Source organism: Gossypium hirsutum, chromosome D02 (assembly GCF_007990345.1).
Source record: "Gossypium hirsutum isolate 1008001.06 chromosome D02, Gossypium_hirsutum_v2.1, whole genome shotgun sequence".
Taxonomy (NCBI): domain Eukaryota; kingdom Viridiplantae; phylum Streptophyta; class Magnoliopsida; order Malvales; family Malvaceae; genus Gossypium; species Gossypium hirsutum.
In genome coordinates, this window is record NC_053438.1 from 46,164,022 (window position 1) to 46,185,064 (window position 21,043).

Below are 21,043 nucleotides of genomic sequence, written 5' to 3' on the forward strand. Positions count from 1 at the left end.
CGCATCTTTGAGTTGAGATTCCAATATCTGGGAAGGGAAAACTGGCCGCACCCTTAATTCAGTGAAAATTGACCCATCATCAGCCAAACACATTCTTACTCTCAAGGAAGCCAGAGTTGATAGGGTTTTCCTGCTTAATGCATCAGCCACCACATTTTCCTTGTCCGGATAGTACTCAATGGCTAAGTCATAATCCTTTAACAGCTCGATCCATCTTCGCTAACGTAGGTTTAATTCCTTTTTAGTGAGCAAATACTTCAAGCTCTTATGGTTTGAAAATATATGACTCTTTTTCTCGTAGAGATAGTGTCTCCAAGTCTTTAACGTCAACACCACTGTGGCCAATTCCAAACCATGGGTTGGGTAATTCTTCTTATGAGGTTTGAACTGGCGTGACGCATAAGCGATCACCTTCCCCTTTTGCATAAGCACATACACTAACTCATTCAAAGATGCATCCGTGAACATGACATATTCTACTCCCAATACTGGTTGACTCAACACTGGGGCTTCAGTCAATGCCTTTTTCAGCTAATCAAAATTGTGTTGACATTCCTCATACCAATAAAAATTCTCATCTTTCCTCAACAATTGCATCAATGGCATTGCAATCATGGAGAACCCTTTCACAAACCTTTTATAATACCCCATTAGACTAAGGAAATTTCGTACCTCTGTAACGCTCTTTGGTGAATTCCATTCGAGTACAACCCAGTTCTTCTCAGAATCTTCCTTGATACCCGCTATGGAGAAGACATGACCCAAGAAGTGTACTTCCTTTAGCCAGAACTCACACTTGCTGAATTAGGCGTACAATTTATTTTCTTAGAGTACATTTAAAATTAACCACAAGTGTTCTTCATGCTCCGCCTCACTATTTGAGTATATCAAAATGTCATCAATAAAGAAAACCACACAACGATTGAGGTAGGTTTGTAATACCATGTTTATTAATTCCATGAATATTGTTGGCGCATTAGTTAAGCCAAAAGGCATCACTAAAAATTCATAATGACCATTCCACTCTTAGTGCAAACCCATCGTCTGAGACTACCTTGCTAGGGTAGCAAAATATACTTTTACATCCCTGGGTCTTTTGAACCCACCGTTAGAAACCGCGTTTTCTCCTTTCTCTTCCCCTGACCTTATTTCTCTCCTGAATGGTTGTCTCCATTCTCTGAGCCTTCACAGATAAGGCATCAAAATATTTAATCTCAAAGGCAGATAATAATACCCTAAGCTCCTCATTTCAACCTCCTTTGAACCTAATACACAAACCCTCATTGTCTGGAATTAGGTCCTTAGCCTACTTACTTAACTTGATAAACTCCTCATATTTAAATACTGTCATCCTTCCTTTCTTGAGCTCCAAAAAGTCTTTCTTCATCTGTTCAATGAAGAGTTTGTTGACGAACTTTTCTCTGAATTTTTTTAGGAAAAAGTCTTAAAGCACTTGCTCTCTCGAGACCATGCTAGATATTGTGGCCACCACTAATACACCTAATCTTCAAGCAAGGAGATGGTGCATCTCAGACTCTCAGTTGGGGAGCACTGCAACTCCTCAACTACCCAACGTACTTGAGAAAACTAATTTTCTACTACAACTAGATCATCTTCTTTACTGCCTCAAAACTTTTTGGCACAACGATTATGGATGACCTCCACCGGGTCTCCTCTAGACACTACTACAGTTGGGACTGAAGATGCAAGGTTTGTTGGTGGTGTAACCTCTGTTGCCCTTACCGTCTACTCTTATCTCATCGATTTATCACGACATTTATGAGATGAGGTTGGGGCAGCTCCCATGTACCGATCAAACCATTGCCCCATAACATTGCCCATTATTTTCGTCAAGGCTTCCGTATCATCTGTTCCCAAAATTCCTCGGCTCGCAGAAGGCGCAGGCTACTCACTAGTGGAGGGGCTTTGCTTTTCTATTTCTTCCCCTTCAGCATTTCTTGAATTTATCAATATCTTCCTTATTTCTTTCTTCGCTACAACACACGAATTTAGTTAACAATACTATGAGGAATCCAACCAGATTTATGTAACATGTATTGCGGGATTTCTAACTAAAAATGGTTTTCTTCAATGATAACAAAGTCTAGCAAATAAGATGAAACATAAATATTCTCACCACTATCAAGCTATCATATTTATAGATAACTCACAACCAAATCCCATTTAGGATTTACTCTAACCATTACTCATTCTCACACGCTTCCACTAATTAATCACATCCTACGAGGCTCTTCAAATGTCTTAATTAATGACACGTCACCTCTACTAGGACGTTAGATGATTAAATTGTGTCCTGTTAACTATTATCCTTACATTAGCAATGACATAAAAACACAAGCGGCGAACTTATTAACAGGAAAGTCCGCCTAATAAGGTTTTTGCCACAGCCAAGAACTCGCCATCCCGTGGAGTGGAACTCTGCAGTATTGGTGTAGTTCTACAAAGTACTTCACCATGAAGTTACCAACCTTATACGGTCTAAGTCTCGCAACTTAGGCGATCTTCGCCAGCGTGGTCTCCCGAACCAAACTAACTCGTAAAATGAAGGTGTGACACATACACTAAAACACAGAAGTTACCAAATATGCATATTCTCGTTTGAACATTAACATCCATAATTCAACATTTTCCAAGTTTTAAACCAACTAATAGTTCAAGCTAACACTTATATGAACTATTTACATGTAACATAACCGAGTCTAAAATGATCAAAAGTCTACTGAGTCGATGACTAGATAGTGTGAGCTTCGAGATGATTCGATTGGCATGTTTCGCAAATTGACACTACAAGAAAGAAGAAATAATGATATAAGCATTGTGAATGCTTAGTAAGTTCAAATTGAATTTTCCTAACTTACCTTGACATTTACAACAATTTAAGCTATTGAAATTTAATGGTATAATACATGACATCCTTTGGCACCTTATACTTTCATGTTCAAATCAATAATAAAACTGATAGGTTAGTTTATTTGCATAACAAAACTATGGTACTCAAATCATAAGTATATACAACCATTCAAACTATACTCAATTTGTAAAATAACAACTCAAAACGTGTTCACACATTTCAACCATTTCATTTCCAATTTAAATTATCGTTTTCGTTTTTGTTATTCCCGAAGAACCCTAGTAAATTGAACTTGGATACACGAGACTAATTTGCTCACACGATTTGACATATTCGGGCAACTTAAACGAGCTTCAGACCATAATTGCTCACATAAGCTTAGTTTGATGCTGCTCACACGAGCTTTATAGAATCTGCAACATATGATGGATCTCAAGCCATCATATTAATTCCTAATCGAACACTCATTTTTCTTTTTAAGACTCTAATGGCATTTCATTCGTATTCTAATCATTTACTAAGTTCACACAGGATCTATTAGGATATTCAATTCATTCCAATCCATGTAATGTCACATATACATATCATTCAAGTATATAAACATTCCACATCCATTCCATACATCATATTCACTTGTAATACTATATTTCTCATACTTTACGATATAGTCCTTTTGATGCCAAAATCGTCAGAATGAAAATTAACCTAAACTAATAGACATTATAATATATATATTTCAAACACAACATAAATAATGTAGTAAGTTCCATATGAACTTACTGGGCAAAAACAATGACAACAAACGTCGAAGACTAATCCATAATTTTGCCATTTCCTCGATTATTCTCTGAATGATTCAATTCTCGATCTATATGATAATTCATTTCAATTTATCAATTCCAAATACCTTATGACATCATACTATATGCATATGACAGTTTGATTCCATTTTAGAAGTTCCCTAAAGTTTTGCATTTTATTCAATTTAGTCCCTAAAATCGAAATTACCATAACTTTCAAATTTGAGCCTTCGATTTTGAAACCAAACTCAATTTCATCCTTCTACAGCCTCTTATTAATCATATTTACATCAATTTAACATCAATTTTGAAATTTATGCACTTTAGCCCCTATGTTTAAAAATTGATAATTAAACTTTATAAGTTAGTCCTTTTTCTTTTCTAAGCTTAAAATCTAGTAATTTAACACCAATTTCATTAAGCATTCATTAATGATAACTTTTGAAAATTTTAAAAGTTTTACAAATTGGTACATAAGGTAGCTAAATCAAGCTCTTGGAACCTCAAAAATATAAAAATCACAAGAAAATGACTAGAATTACCTTAGAAATCAAAGGACCCAAAAATTGAATGTCCAAACCCTATATTTTCTTCTTAGAATCGGTTTGAAGAAGATGAGGGGGAAAATGATTTCATTTTATTTTTATTTTTCTTTTATAGTAAGTTTAAAATTAATAAATCCTAATTAAAGTAACTAATTCCTAACTAACTTACTAATGATTATAACTAAACTAAAATGATGATGAATACATCATCATCCACCATGCTATATAAAAAATGGGTCCAATTGCTTAATTGGTCCCTAAACTAATTAAAATTCTATAACAATTAACTTTTACCATTTTTACAATTTAGTTCGTACCCACATCTGGATGAGGAGGGGGATGCTCACAATCCTTTTAATGGAACCCAAACACGAAACAAATCCAGATTTCACATGCCTCCCTCTATTACCATTCCACTAAGCAATAAGTCTAAAACAAGATTAGCATGAAGGGATAATATTATTCAATGGCCCCACACTTGGAATCCATTAATCTTTCCAACACCGAATACTATTTCCATCCCCATAGACCAAACTATATTATCACAAATCATTAACCAGACCTTAAAAACCTCTCCAAAGAAACGAATATTCTCAAGTAACTTCTCTTCCATACTAATTTTAATATTCTTAATCTTCATGTTTTACTATAAATACTATAATAACTAATTTTATCCTTACAATAATTAATAATTTAATATTACCATTGCATTTAATTTCTCCGACATTAATAACATCATCCATGTAAACTAAATGGTTGTTTGGAGGACACGGTGCTTTGCTCGCGTTAGAGTTATGTCGGAAATTTTCTGTGCCTATCACTATTTTCAGTCCATGCGCGTGGGTCCCACTTGCCATCCTTAACTATTTTCAGTTGACGCCGTTATTATCTTTTCTCTGTATCCGACTATTGCCCTACTCTCTCTCTTACTCGCTCGTTCTTTGCACCTCCTCTTTTTAACTCTCTTTTAAAAATAAACTTCGAAAAGCTAGGCGTCCCTTCCCAACACTAAAACTTATACATTCCAACCCAAAACCCTAGCTGGCTCTCTCTCTCTCTCCTTCCATTCCTTTTTTCTTTTCCTTTTTAATTCTTCCCTCTCCGCGTTCTGTTTTAGATTCTGTTTTGTCTGCTTTAATTTTTTAATTAGTTTTTCCTTTCGTTTAAGAGGATGGAAGATAAAGAGGGTGTGGATCCAGCGAGTGAATTTACATCCGATTCGAGCTGGGCACTCGCTGGAGGACCTGACTCAGTCTCCGACAGCGTCAACTACTTCTTCGATAGGGAGAGCAATATACTGAGTGAGTTCGACTGGAATCTGCAACCTGATCATGCTGAACAGATTGACCGGTTCGATGAACTCGACCGGGCCGACACCAAGCCTTATTTGGCGGGAAGCTTTAGCGGTTCGCATAGCTGTGTTGCTGCTGCTGCTGCTGCTTGTGGTTCGGGTTCAGGTTCAGGGACAGCGTCGAGTCCTGCTGGCGGGTCGGCTGACGTGTCGACATTGATTCCATCGGTGTCTTCGAGCTCCGGAGAGGATCCGTCGGAGAAACATACGGGATCCGGCGGGAAACCGCCTGAGATACCGTGAGTAGTAGTGAACAAACATCCATCCCACCGACGAAAATAGGAAAAAAATGACATGAAAATTGGAAGGAAATGTTTCTTTTTTATCCTTTTCTTTTTTATGCTATTGTGGGGGACTGAATCATAATTAAGCACAATTTCTTTGGGCAACATAAGAGATGTAATAAAAGCCACCGTATCAAAAAGTCATGAGAGAAAAGAGACGGGTGCAATCTTGGGAGTCCGTACACTCGGAAACTGTCAAACAGAAGCAACCTTTGTTTCATGCAAGTTGGGGGAGGTTTAGGGTTGTTTCGTAAATTTAGCGACATAATAGGTGCAATTAAGGGAATAAAGGGCGAAAAATAAAAGGGACTTTTTGGCTATAATAAGCAAAGTGGCCTCCTTGAACACCACCGCTATTGCAGCCGGAACGGCGTGCTTTCAAAAATCCCCTTTTTTTTTAAAAAATAAAAAAAATTCTTTCGGCTCTTTATTTTCACGTTAACACAAAGGCAATAAGCGAGAATATAGCTCCGAAAAGCCCTCTTTTGGTGACATATGAACCCTTTAGATACTCCCAATTAGCACTTCTTTCCCATTTATTTTTCCCCTATGAAGTCCGCCTTTTGTTCTGAATTCATCCCCTCACTTAAAGCTATGCATTCTCACTTTATATGGGATTTTAGTGCCATATATGTGATGGGTTTTTCCCCATTGTTTTAGGAATTTGGAAATGCAGTCCTACAAAATGGACATTGGTCAGAGACATTCATCTCATGAAACCATGGATTAGTTTCTTCCATATTAACGCATTTCTTGTTTAAAGAAAGTTGTTTTTATTACTTTGATTGATTTTTATTCCCATCATTAATGGCTGCATTCATGTATCTACTTCACTAGTTGCATGTTTATTAATTAATAGCTTCCCTGCTCTCTTTTTTCATTTTTCTCAAAGAAACAAATCTTAGGAATATGTTATCTTTTCGTTTTTCAATTTGATAAATTGTGGGTGGAATATTTTTGTGTAGGAGTAAGGCCAGGAAGAAGGGGCAAAAGCGAATTCGACAGCCACGTTTTGCATTTATGACCAAGAGTGAAGTTGAACATCTTGAAGATGGCTACCGGTGGCGGAAATATGGACAAAAAGCTGTTAAAAATAGTCCATTTCCTAGGTAAATCAGAGAAAAACTGACATGTTTCCCACTTTTTGAATTGGAATCGCCTGTTTTCAGTAAAATAATTTTAACTTTTAAAGTGAAATATCATAAACAGCATTCAGTTGTCAATATTATAATCAACTTCCTTTCCAGGAGATTATTTATGAATTTCCTTCTATCATCTTTTTTATAGGGGAAGATTCCATCAATTCATTCATAAATGATTCCCGAAATAAAGAAATGATTAATATAAACTAGAGTTACTGATAGTACTTCTTTAACAAAGTTAAATATTTATCATTGAACCACTATCGTTATATACAAAAGGAGATTCCTTCAATTCATGAATATGTAATTGATATTTTGTTTCAGGGTTAAAGAAAACAAAGAAGTCATGAATTGAAAATTTTCATGTAAAAGGAGCAAGTGCCCCAAGAGGACTCCTTATGTTAGAGGGTGATGAAATATGATTAATTCATGCATAAAATCATTAATGGAAACGCAAATTTTTAGAATGTTGTGCGCAAAATCTGATTTGTAGGAGCTAGTACCATTGCACAAACAGCAAATGTACAGTTAAGAAGAGGGTAGAACGCTCCTCTGAAGATCCCACCATTGTCATTACCACATACGAAGGTCAGCACTGTCATCACTGTTGTTCCAATAGGGTCGGAAGCGTGTAAATTATTGTACTAAAAAATCACACAAAGTTCAATTCCCAGGGAAGAGAGGTGGATCACATGGATCTCTTAAATACCAAGTCTTTCCTTAGTCAGAATATCCCTTCTATAGTAATTTAATAGCACAATTAAATACTACTATTATACCCTCAAATATTGAAAGAAAAATAGGACAAGAAAGAACACAAGAGTTTTAACGAGGTTCGGTAAATTATACCTACGTCCTCGGGCACTAACACCAGATGATAACTTTACTATCTCCAAAATATTACAAACAAATAGAATTCCTTAAGAATTCTCAAATGGGAGAAGAGAGAAAACTAAGAGAGAAAGATTGGTTGGGATGGTGTAAATGAGAAATGGTTAGGCCTATTTATAGTTGAGGTTCAGGGACTAACTTGCAAATGGCCTAAAAAATTAGGGACCAAAATTGCAATTATCTCATTCAACTTTAAACAACTTGCCTACCATTTTTTTCTTTCGGTGCCACTTGCACCTCCCATTTTTTTGACTTTTCAACACCCCTTTTAATTTGTCTTTTCAACAATCTCCACCTTGAAGATTTGATTAGGATAATCACATCTTCACATACTTCCTTCAACTCCCCAAATTCGATAAAGCTATCTTTTGTAGTGCCTCCAAATGCGCTCTCGAGCGTCATACACCTAAAGGTGCTCAAATTCTCAGGATGTTAATCAAGTTCAAACAATGATTAAACTTGATTGTTGTTACCACCTTGGTCATCATATCTGCGGGATTATCTGCTGTCGGAATCTTCTAAAGTAGAATTTTTCCTTTTTCAAAGACTTCTCGCACAAAGTGATATCTTACGTCGATATGCTTGGTTCTTGAATGATAGACTTGATTTTTCGCTAAATGAATAGCGCTCTGACTGTCACAATATAAACTTATGTGACTTTGAACAACTCCTAAGTCTTTCAACAATCCATTAAGCCAAATAGCCTCCTTAACAGCTTCTGTAACTGCCATATATTCTGCCTCTGTAGTAGACACAGCTACTGTAGACTGTAAGGTAGACTTCCAACTCACTGGGGCTTTCGCAAGAGAAAACAGATACCCCGTAGTTGAACGACGTTTATCTAAATCACCAGCAAAGTCGGAATCAACATATCCAACTACAAACTGACCAAGTGCTTCATCCTGTTCAAAAATTAAACCAACATCTACGGTTTTTCGAAGATACCGTAGAATCCATTTCACAGCTTACCAATGTCCTTTTCCAGGATCATGCATATACCTGCTCACAACTCCAACAGCTTGTGAAATGTCAGGCCTCGTACACACCATCGCATACATCAAACTCTCAACTGCATTAGCATATGGGACTTTTGCCATATATTCTCTTTCTTCTTCAGTTTTCGGAGATAATTGAGCACTAAGTTTCAAATGAGAAGCAAGTGGGGTACTTACATGTTTTGTGTTTTCATTTACACCAAAACATTGTAATACCTTTTTCAGATATTGCTTCTGATTCAAACAAAGCTTGCCTCTCTGTCTATCTCTACTTATCTCCATGCCGAGAATCTTCTTGGCCTCACCTAGATCTTTCATCTCGAACTCTTGATTCAACTGAGCCTTCAGCTTATCTATCTCTTTTTGGCTCTTCGAAGCGATTAACATATCATCAACATACAAGAGTAGATAAATGAAAGATCCGTCATGCAGCTTCTGCAAATACACACAATTGTCATATTTGCTTCTTGTGTACTTCTGCCTTCTCATAAAGCTATCAAATCGCTTGTACCACTGCCTCGGGGATTGCTTCAATCCATATAGCGATTTGTTCAACTTACAAACCCAATTTCTACCACCAGCATCTGTGTATCCTTCGGGATGAGTCATATAGATCTCCTCTTCTAACTCACCATGCAAGAAAGCCGTCTTAACATCAAGTTGAGCTAGTTCCAAATTCAACTGTGCTACCAAGGCCAACAAAATTCTAATGGAAGAATGCTTCACAACAGGGGAAAATACATCATTGTAGTCAATTCCCTCCTTCTAAGCGTAGCCTTTAGCTACCAATCTTGCCTTGTAGCGAATATCCTTCTTGCTAGGAGATCCATCTTTCTTTGTGAATACCCACTTGCATCCGATTGCCCTTTTACCTTTCGGTAATTGCGCCAACTCCCAAGTATTGTTCTTCAGGAGAGACTGCATTTCTTCATCCATGGCGCTTTTCCATTTATCACTTTCTAAGCTTTGCATTGCTTCTTGATAAGTGATAGGAATATCATCAACAACGGGAAGGGCGTAGGCCACCATATCAGTAAATCGAGCAGGTTTTCGAATTTCTCTTCGTGGCCTTGCAACTGCAACTGGTTCTGGTGTACTTAGTGGTTCTTGGGTCAGAACCTCTTTAACCTCTTCAACCTCTAATTCCTCCATTGTGGCTGGAGAATTAGACTTATTAACTGGGCAAATCCCCATCTGCTCAAACTCCACCTGTTTTGGAGTACACTCCACCTGCTGTGGAGTATTGCTCGTCTGAATATCTTTATCTGCTACCTTTTTCAATATGGCAGATTCATCAAAGGTAACATCTCTGCTACAGATCATTTTCTTTGTGCTTAAGCACCAAAGTCGAAATCCCTTCACTCCAGAAGTGATTCCCATAAACAGAGCTTTCTTTGCCCTCGGATCTAACTTTGACTCCTTCACATGGTAATATGCAGTAGATCCAAACACATGTAAGGAATCATAATCTGTAGCTGGTTTTCCAGACCATACCTCTATAGGAGTTTTTCTTTCTAATGTAGATGATGGCAAACGATTAACAAGATGGCTAGCGTATGTCACAGCCTCAGCCCAAAATTGCTTGCCCAACCCAGCATTGGACAACATACATCGAACTTTCTCCAGCAATGTTCGATTCATATGCTCTGCCAATCCATTCTGCTGTAGTGTATCCCTAACTGTGAAGTGTCGAACAATACCATACTCTTGGCACACATCGAAGAACGGATCACTTTTATATTCCCCTCCATTGTCCGTCCTAAGCCTCTTGATTTTCTTGCCAGTCTGGTTTTCGATCATAGTTTTCCATTTAAGAAAAACTCTAAGCACTTCATCCTTAGTTCTCATGGTATACACCCAAACTCTTCTGGAAAAGTCATCAACAAAAGTAACAAAGTAGTGTTTTCCTCCTAATAAAGGTGTCTTAGAAGGCCCCCACACATCTGAGTGAACATATTCCAAAATACCTTTTGTATTATGGATAGCAGTACCGAATTTCACTCTCTTTTGCTTTCCCAGAACACAATGCTCGCAAAATTTTAATTTGTAAGCCTTTGCACCTTTCAACAATCCTTGCTTTGCCAGAATTTGCAAGGATTTTTCGCTGGCATGTCCCAACTTCATATGCCACAACTGCATTGAGTCCAATTCTTTGTTACCGGAAGCTGTAGCGACTGCTCCAATAACTGTACTACCTTGGTAGTAATACAAGTTATTTTTCCTGATGCCCTTCAATATCACAAGTGCGCCAGATGTCACTTTCAAAATCCCATCTCTCATAGTAACAACTGAACCATTGGATTCCAATGCTCCCAATGAGATGAGATTTTTCTTCAAACTGGGCACGTACCGAACATCAGTCAGAACTCTGGTTGATCCATGTTGATTCTTTAATTGGATTGAACCTATCCCAACAGTTTTACAGGCATTGTCATTGCCCATATAAACAACTCCTCCATTTAGTTCTACTAAATCAGAGAACCACTCCCGGTTAGGGGACATATGATAGGTACAACCCGAATCCAATATCCACTCATCTGAATGGAACGACGATGATGATGCAACCAGTGATAGTTCAGAGTCACTAATATCATGCTTAGCAACACAAGCATCTACAACAGCTTTTCCCTTATTCTTCAGCTTTGGACAATTTTTCTTCCAGTGGCCTTTCTCATGACAAAAAGCACATTCATCTTTCCCGAGTCTAGACTTTGACTTTGATCTCCCCTTTTGAGTTTTCTTCCGAGTGTATGAACGACCTCGGACTACTAAAGCTTCTGTATCTCTGATTGAGTTTTTCTGTTTGTCCTTCTTTCTCTGTTCATAACTGTATAAGGCCGCACAGACTTCGCTCAGAGATATATCACTCCTGCCATGAAGTAGAGTAGTTTCTAGGAACTCAAACTCCTCAGGAAGTGACCCCAACAGCATCAAAGCCAAATCTTCATCTTTGAATGTCTCATCCATATTCAGCAAATCAGTGACTAACTGATTAAATTTGGTGATGTGATCATTCATTGTGGTACTTGGGACGTATGTGAAGCGAAACAGTCTTTTCTTCAAGTGGAGCTTATTTTGACTGTTTTTCTTCAAAAAATTTTCTTCAAGTGCCACCCACAACTTATTTGCAGAAGTCTCCTTTGAAAAAGCATACCTCTACTCTCGAGAAAGGCATGATCGAATTGTGCCACATGCCAACCGATTGATCGCCTTCCAATCTTTCTCCTGTACATCATCTGGTTTCTCTTCATCAATGGCAATGTCTAGACCCTGCTGAAAAAGGGCATCTAGAACCTCACTTTGCCACATACCAAAATGGCCCGTGCCATCAAAGATCTCCACGGCCAATCTTGCATTTGCAATTGTCGGGCTTGTCCACATAGACGATGTTGAAGCTCCTACACCGACCGTTTTCTCCATAATCTTTCAATATACCTAAGGAAATCTTTTCTGATGTGGAAGATCAGTTTAAACTGCAACCACAGAGCATACTACGATTAACCTTCGGCTCTTGATACCACTTGTTGTTCCAATAGGGTCGGAAGCGTGTAAATTATTGTACTAAAAAATCACACAAAGTTCAATTCCCAGGGAAGAGAGGTGGATCACATGGATCTCTTAAATACCAAGTCTTTCCTTAGTCAGAATATCCCTTCTATAGTAATTTAATAGCACAATTAAATACTACTATTATACCCTCAAATATTGAAAGAAAAATAGGACAAGAAAGAACACAAGAGTTTTAACGAGGTTCGGTAAATTATACCTACGTCCTCGGGCACTAACACCAGATGATAACTTTACTATCTCCAAAATATTACAAACAAATAGAATTCCTTAAGAATTCTCAAATGGGAGAAGAGAGAAAACTAAGAGAGAAAGATTGGTTGGGATGGTGTAAATGAGAAATGGTTAGGCCTATTTATAGTTGAGGTTCAGGGACTAACTTGCAAATGGCCTAAAAAATTAGGGACCAAAATTGCAATTATCTCATTCAACTTTAAACAACTTGCCTACCATTTTTTTCTTTCGGTGCCACTTGCACCTTCCATTTTTTTGACTTTTCAACACCCCTTTTAATTTGTCTTTTCAACAATCACAGTGTCGGATTCCCCCGTGGTGGACTCATCAGCCGTGAAGCTGCCTTTGCTGGCCGATTCACTCCTTCAGTCTCACAATTTTATTACCCACACGGGGAAATTCCTGCAAGCATAATACGTTCACAGCAAGTACCGATAGAAATAGTAGAATCTCGTACACTGCCACAAACCACAAATGAAGGGCTACTTGGGGATATTGTTCCTCCAGGAATCCGTAACAGAGGAGGAAGAGATCATTGTGGTATGTGTTACATACTTTGACTCCTTGACGCACTTTGCCTGAATTTCTTCTATTTTGGTTCACTTATTCTATGTTTGTGTGCTTCCTTTTTGGTACCGTCTGCTTTTTGTATGTTGACTGAGCTAGTTATTGAAAGGTACTAATCCGATCTCGCACCATGAGTGCTTCGTACAGCACTGTCGCTTCTTAATTAGTCACTGACTAGTGGACCATTGTGATTGCTATTTAAACCCACTTGCATGAGATATAGAACACTTCTGTTGAGCAGTCTTAATATATAAGATTGAGTGCGACCCACGATGTTGATGGATATACTGATGGAGTGATATATTAGGTCAGTCTTCCTTATGATTTCTTGGTTTCCCTTCGGCAATACATCATGAATAACATCAGGTGCATATATAGTTTCTTATTGACTAATATTTTCTTTACATTAAGATAAGTTAATTGTAATATCAAATTCCGAAATAAAATTACATTGCCATTGGGTTATTGTAAATATTGCCGGCTCTATTATATGCTTATCAGAGTTTGTTAAAGGGCCTTTTTAGACATGGGGTTGATAGAATGCAACTTTTGTACTAGCGAAAAGACTTCTAATAACTGCTAGAATCTTCTGGATTGACGTGTCAGATATGTTCCATTTTTTTTTCTTTGGTAGCTTTTAGATATGGTCTTAGTCAAGTTGTATCGTATTTGTAACCCATTTAAGATTAAAGGGTTATTAGTAAAGCTGTATATGAGATTAAAGGGTTAAGAGGAGAATCCAACAATATAGTAAGATGCCTACTTAGATTATAGAATTTGCTCTATATCTTTTTCTTTCTCCATTTTATGTTCATCTTCTTCTGAAATTTGACGTAGGGGTAAAGTCAGTGATTGGTATTATAGCTGACAAGATGGAAGTGGGCGAGGCCTTTACCCGAAATCACACTAAATCTGGGATTGCTTCCATGAGTGAGTTCATTATTCTCTCTCATGTGCAGATATTTTTATCTGGTATTGCTTCAAATTCTAATATATTATACGCATGTGAATATGTTGATTAGGTTTAAAACTTTAGGACATGACAGCATATATAAATTTTAACTATAATGTGAAAAGAACTGGATCCTGGATATATTCTATACTGACCTTTTTTCTTCTTTTTTTTTGGGGGGGGGGGTCACTGTTTTCCCTTTAGCGGGGTGTTCATGGATTCATAGATATACATACATACGTGAGTGTGAAGTGAAGTGGAGTGCAGGAAGGGAATCGAAAAGAAAAAAGACGTAAATTGGGCCACTTATTCTTTTATGGCTCAGTGGCGTGGAATTCAATGTTGCTTCAGAGTCGGTCTGTCAGCCGACATTGCTTTTTAAAACCCCCTTCTCCTAGGCCCCTACTTTTCCACCTGGATTTGACATTGACCCTTTTTCCCCCCTAAAAATTATTTATGGCACAGGAGTGTACATAAAAACTTGTCATTAACTTTTCTAAATAAATTCAAATGATAATTTGATCAAATTTTGTTTTAAATTTATAACTAAATTACAATTATTAAAAGTAATAAATTTGAAAATATTTAAAATTTCTGTTTACACTCATCGGCCTTAATAATAATTATTCAAGTGGTTGTGTTTTAGGTCCTTGAACAAACTCTCTCAACCGGACACCTGTTCACCAAATTTCATTTCACATCTTTCAATTTTGCTTGCTTAAATTATTTTCTTTTTTCTAAATTAGTTTGCTATACCCTTTTACTAAGTAGGTATCTAATTCTTTTTGCCAACTACTTAAATTATACATCATTATCAAAATTACCCCATCGTTAATAAAATTTATTAACCAATCAAATTAAATTTTATTCCCTTTCACAAAGACTTTATAAATATATTCATTTCTACCTACTTTTCAACAACAAAACTCAGATTACGACTAGCTTCTTTTTTTATTTTTGACGCTCTAATTCAAAACCTATGTATTATTTTTCTTAAAAATAATTTTTTTGTTATTTCTATATATTTTACATAGAATAGTTAATGTTAAATTAACCTCTATAATAAATAAATAAATAAACCCAGATAAAGCATTAAATCCAACATCTGGGTAGAAGTTGAGTAGAAAAAAATTATTGAAATGATTGCAAAGAAAAGTAAAAAAAAAATGGTGGAATGGAGTGTAAACAAATTCAAAAGTCTTTATTTAATTAAATTTATTTTTTTGTGTAATTTAATTTAATTATATTTAATTCTTTTAATTTAAACGTGTCATATCTCATGAAATGATTGGTTAAGATATTTTGTAACGGTTCGAGATAATTTGAGTGACAGAGTGTAGTTTAGGTATCATTTATAATAAATAAATAAGTTTAAAGTACTGACCTAGGAAAAATGGTATAGTTTTGGTACCACTTTGAATAACATTGTATTATTTAGGTTTCACTTATTACAACAACAACAAAAAAGTTTAGTTATCAACTTGAGAAAAATAGTATAATTTAAGTACCATTTTCTAATTCAAGTCTTTAAATATCAATTTTTGTAATAAAAAAAATTGAATTCAAAAGTTATAGGTTCAAAATAACCTTTCCAAACACTCAAATCAAAATTAAATCGATAAAATGACCCAAAAGTAATGTAAAGCTAAATGATTTAAACTTAAAAGAGTGGAAGTACACATAAATTTTGAGTAGAAGGTTGATTTGAAAAATTGAAATCAAACTTTATTAATATCTCTGTAAAAGAAAGTTATAATCTCTAGAAATTTATTGAATACAAAGAAATTCTCTTTTGATTTTTCTCTTCAGTTCGAGTTTCGATCCAAGAGTCGTCTAACTTGAACTTGGATGGTTATAGATTGCTTCAAGTGTTATGTTGACTTGCTCTTGAAATAGATTTGGACCTCCAAGTTGCCTTTCTTCAAGAATTTATTTTGTCTTCCTCTCCTTGGTTAAACTAGATCAAAAGGTGGCCTTTCTTCAAAACAAGTATAATGTTTGTTAGAAATTCTTTAAGTTCTTCGGTTTTTTCAGAGATTTCTGCAAAGGTTTTCTGAGCTTTTTGAACTTATTTCTATAGAATGGCTTGGGTGAGCCCTTTTTATAGTGCCAATTACTTGAATATGTTCAAGAGAGTACTTCTAGTAGAATTTAATTGCTACATTTGATTGTTCTGCAACAATTTTAACTCTTTTATTATTTATCTCTTATTAATTAATTAGAGATAAAATGATAATTTAACATTATCACTTAATTATTATATTTTTAATTAGTGATAATATAAATTTTTATTAATTAAAATTAATTAAATAATAATTATGACATAATATGTGATGTCATCATTTTACCATCATATTTGTGACCTTGACCAACAGTAGTTTTGGCTTAACACATGAAATTTTATGATTGGTCTGAAAGAAATTCTTCATCTATAATAGAATTATAAATAAAGACAACAAAACAACTTATATTCACAATTCCAGTTAACATTAATCTTAAATTCAATTTCTAAACAATCATATTTCATACTTCTTATAAAATGAGGAAAAGAAACCTAAAATAATGGAATAGAAAAACTGATTAACACTAAAATTTAAATCTGAATTAATCTATAATACATATATATATATAAAAGTATGAGTTTGAAAAAAATTTTTAAACTATTGAGAATACTTTTTATTTTCTATCATATTATTAAATTGACATTTAAAAATAATTATAAAATTTAATTTAAAATTATTAATTAAAAAAGTTGATGTAAAATAAAATTTATAATAATATATTTAGCAATAATTATAATTAAATAGAAGTTGTGATAATTACATAATATACATTTACATTTATATTTATTACTTAAAAAATTTTAGTTAAAATAATTATAATTGAAGTAAAAGTTAAGACTATTTTACTAAAAAAAGGTCCATTTCCTACTTTATTTATGGAAATGGGCCACTTTAAACTTTATTTAACGGAATAGGCTAAAAAACAAAAAATGTGTCCACGTAGGCGCATTTTAAGGGGAAATTTCAGAAAAGCGCTCCCCTAGGGACATGCTTTAGCCCGTGTTTTTGGCCCCAATGGTCATTTAAAAATTTGACTGTTGGGGGCCCAACGATCATAAAAAAATATTATAAAATTCCCACCTATTTTTTTCACACAATTTCCTTTAATTTCCAAATTTTTCTCTAAATTTCTCAAAAAAGCTCTCAAACATCTCTCTAAATTTCTCAAAGCTCTCTTTAAATCACAATTTCCTTTAATTTTTTTCTAAATTAGTATTTTTTTTATAATTTCTAAGATATTTGATCATATTAGCAATGACCGGGGAATTAATTTGTCTCGATCATAAATATATCTCCGTCGAGCAAATGAAAATGGTAAGGGTTAATTTCAATTTTTGAATATTATTTAAATTTTTTTCATTTATGTAATTTTAATTCATATTTATTTTACAATTTTTTATAACGATCGGTAGATCGGGTGTTACAATGTTATATTCGTAATATGTCTGGTCCTCCATCACCGTTGATAGAAAATTACTTTAGAGAAGCGAGTTTTTGGCACGTGGCCAATATAGGCCAGGGTGCAAGTTGGACCTGAAACTCATTAGACCCAAGACGTACACATTTCATCTTTCATGCGGGGAGTGTACCATCACTTTGGAGGACGTGCAGTTACAATTAGGGTTGTTGGTGGATGGGCCTGTACTCACTGGGTTTGCCCAATCTGTTGATTGGGGACCCGTATGCTATGATCTTTTGGGTGCGATTCTGGATAATATTTACGGAGGTCGGATCGAGATAGGCTAGTTACAAGACACATTCCTGGAGCTGGGGAATGATTCGACTGAAGTAGAAAGAATACGATATGCTCGGGCATACATTCTTGAGATCATTGGAGGTTATCTGATGTCGAACTTGTCACGAAACCTCCTACATTTAAGGTGGCTACTGAAACTCATCGATTTTAAAGTAACTGGCGAACTCAGTTGGGGGTCTGCCGTGTTGTCGACATTATATTGGGAGATGTGTTGGGCGATGCAACCAAGTAAAGCCAAAATCGGAGGTTGGCTATCACTGCTACAATCATAGGTTTGGTTTTGCTTTCTATTTTTATGAGGTAAAATTTATATTAGATTTTACAATTATTACATAGATTTAAAATATAATTTTATACTAAAATTTTATTTAATTAGGTGGAACCATTCAGCGAGTTATGTAAGTAGATATATAAATGAAATATATACATAATATAGTCGTTTCGTATTTAGTATTTAGTATTATGTATATAACTAATATTTTTATCACGTTTATATAGTTTCAATGGACACCATACAAGGATCCGACAATTCGGGTAGTAACTTCAGATGAATTCTTACAGAATTTGAACATTTGGCATGTTAGGGTCCCATTGATCAACTACGCTACTGTCGAGATGCACCAGACTGATAGAGTGTTACGACAATTTGGATTCTAACAACCGATTCTCGTGGCACCTGAGGTGCTCGATGAAGAGCACAAAATTAACATACGGTGACTGAATACACATTGGCCAGTCTTCTTCTTGGATTATATCGAAATGTAAGAAAACTAATATAATCATATATCTACTCGTGAACCGATCATCATTTCAAAGTTAGCGTGCAATCCGAATTACACGCCATGGTTTAAGTCCATGACAAGCCATATTTGCTCTCCGAAGAGCATATGCGTTGGTAAATTCATGTCGAAAGGGAACGATGGGGGCCTATAATCCAAGGAGAAAGGCTGACGGGGTAGGCCCATCAACAGCGCCTACACAATCACCAGGCCCAACGCCCACTCCTCAAGCAACAATGCCCACACCACGGCCCTTTCAGATTATGCCAAGTGTGTATCCTAGCCTTTATATGTATCTTAACCCTTATATGTTTCCTTTTCCCAGTCCTCTACCAGGTTAAAATGCATAGCCTGGTGCATCTCCTTTCTCGATGACTTCGACTCAACTAACGATATATAGGCCATCGTTGCAAGAGCGATCGCACGAGGCACCGTTGGGGAGCTCATCTCATTTTCAATCCCCATTGCCTTACGAGATTCAAACACCTCTGCCATGGGTGATGCAAACACCTTCGCAGTCTTTGTTTTATCAAGGTGGGTCATCCTCCCAACACCTACAACCCCCGCCAGAAGCTGAACTAAGAAGAAATCCAACGCATAACCATTGACCACCCCCATGTGGCACTGGTTTCGACCGACACATACTGATAGATCAACATTATGCATGTGGACTAAATGCGAGTACGTCATGAATCGCGAATCTTCTTCTTTATCTAAACCCCCTCCACCATCTTTAGGTTCGGTTAGAACAGACTTCGGTTTAAAAAATAATACAACTTCTATACCATCGGGGTCGAGCTCTCGAGGTGGATCCTCATCAGACTCATCATCCGACCCATCATTATCTGCAACGTACGAGATCCCCTCCCCGGTGGATATCATAAGGAATACATCATCCCTTCTCATAGATGTTTCATAACGTCCCCAATCAGACGTGAATAATGAACCATTAGAAGTTGATGTCATTTCCTAATATGTATTTCCATAATTGAACATCGACCCACCGAGGTACATATCCCATCCACTAACAGAGTGTCGTGCAAGGCTCGTGTATTCCATACTGCCACCAAACACGAACGCCTTCGTGTTCTGCCTCACACTAATGGAGTGTTGGGCAGGGTTATGTATTCCTTTCGAATAGCAGTAGATGTTGAAGTTGCAAGTACTTTATTTGGCGATGAAAATTGTACATATAACTTAAGATAAGGTGATCCACTAGTGAGATGAGTCTGCACCATCGCCTCCAAGCTACAACCACGTTTGATATCAAATGAGTCATATGTCACGGGATCAACCGAACCACAAAATTGATACTTAATATACGAAACTCTCATTGGTGTCGTTCCGAAGATTTTGCACCTAATTCTTTTACGAAATTCTGTCAAATCTATGTTCTGGTTAAAAACCATTCGTGCTGTGTTCTCCAATAAAAAAACAGTGCAATTCCCGGTGTCATGGACCTCACCGTCGTAGTGAAAAACAACACTAACACGTTCACTCATTTTCAACAAATAAAAACAAAAAATATTATTCAAAAATATAATGATCTGTATAAATATTAAAATGATAAACCAATTTATACATTTTCAACTTCTTCAATTTATATTCTTCTGAACTTCTCTAATTTCTCTTGCTGTAACTTATGCAACTTGAGAATGAAATTTGGCTCACTTATTACCTAAGGTCAAGCAGGATGTACTGTAGAAAAAGAGCATTTAGGTGGGAGACTTTTTCAGTACTTTTGCTGACAATGCATCCTGCTTGAAGCATTTTTTACCCTTTTTTTCAGAACCATCTTCTCAAAATTATTTTGTCAGAAACTATTGTAGAAAAATAGCGTCCAAATGGGAGCTTTTTTTAGTACTTTTGTTGATAGTGCATCCTTCTTAAAGCGTTTTTTATCCTATTTTTTCAGAAACGGCTGTAGAAAAAGAGTATCCAGGTGGAAGCATTTTTCAATACTTTTGCTAACAATGCATCCTACTTGAAGCATTTTTTACACTATTTTTTCAAAACCATCTTCTCAAAATTATTTTTCAGAAACTACTGTAGAAAAAGAGCGTCCAGGTGAGAGCTTTTTTCAATACTTTTGCTGAAAGTGCATCCTGCTTGAAGCGTTTTTTACCCTTTTTTTTAAATCATATTCTCAAAATTATTTTTTTAGAAACTACTGTAGAAAAAGAGCGTTTAGGTGGGAGCTTTTCTCAATACTTTTGCTGACACTGCATCCTACTTGAAGCGTTTT

The 21,043-nt window shown here is 35.9% G+C and overlaps 1 pseudogene; it reads left to right on the forward strand.

Moving 5' to 3' along the window:
* The first annotated feature begins 5,122 nt into the window (after nucleotides 1-5,122).
* On the forward strand, nucleotides 5,123-14,270 carry LOC107907958 (probable WRKY transcription factor 57; annotated as a pseudogene).
* Nucleotides 14,271-21,043: the final 6,773 nt, after the last annotated feature.